This window comes from Hipposideros armiger, unplaced genomic scaffold, assembly GCF_001890085.2.
Source record: "Hipposideros armiger isolate ML-2016 unplaced genomic scaffold, ASM189008v1 scaffold_227, whole genome shotgun sequence".
NCBI classification, from domain to species: domain Eukaryota; kingdom Metazoa; phylum Chordata; class Mammalia; order Chiroptera; family Hipposideridae; genus Hipposideros; species Hipposideros armiger.
This window is the reverse complement of record NW_017731577.1, coordinates 2,405,582-2,406,062: the sequence shown is the minus strand read 5'-3', so window position 1 is coordinate 2,406,062 and position 481 is coordinate 2,405,582.

Genomic DNA, 481 nt, shown 5'->3' with positions numbered 1-481 from the left:
ACTCAGGGCAGCTTTGATAGATACAATGGGAAGAAAAGGAGGGTAACATGAGCAGACCTAGTGGATTACAAAGGACCAGAGAAAAGAGGTCCTTGGTATTCTCCTTATTGTTTCCCCAGCATATTCTCCTCTAGCCTCTGATAAACCTATCCCAAGGAAAGAAAAGAGAACCATCCTTAGGTTAGGCAGACCCCAAAGCCATTACTCAGTTCCAGACTTTGAAATCCCTTTATGGAACTCAGGTTTAAACATTGAAACAATTCCCCTGGATTAAGTTAAGCAAGTCATTTAGCTTCTATTGTCTAACAATAATGGCACCATCTCACTTAATAAGAGCGAATTATTATGTATCATTTCACTTTAGCCATGTAAAAATTAATAATAAGGGCTCAAAGATATTTGTATCCTTACTAGAGTGAGGCATTATTCTGAAGACTCGATAATCATCTTTTTAAATCTCAGCATCACTGTTATTATCACC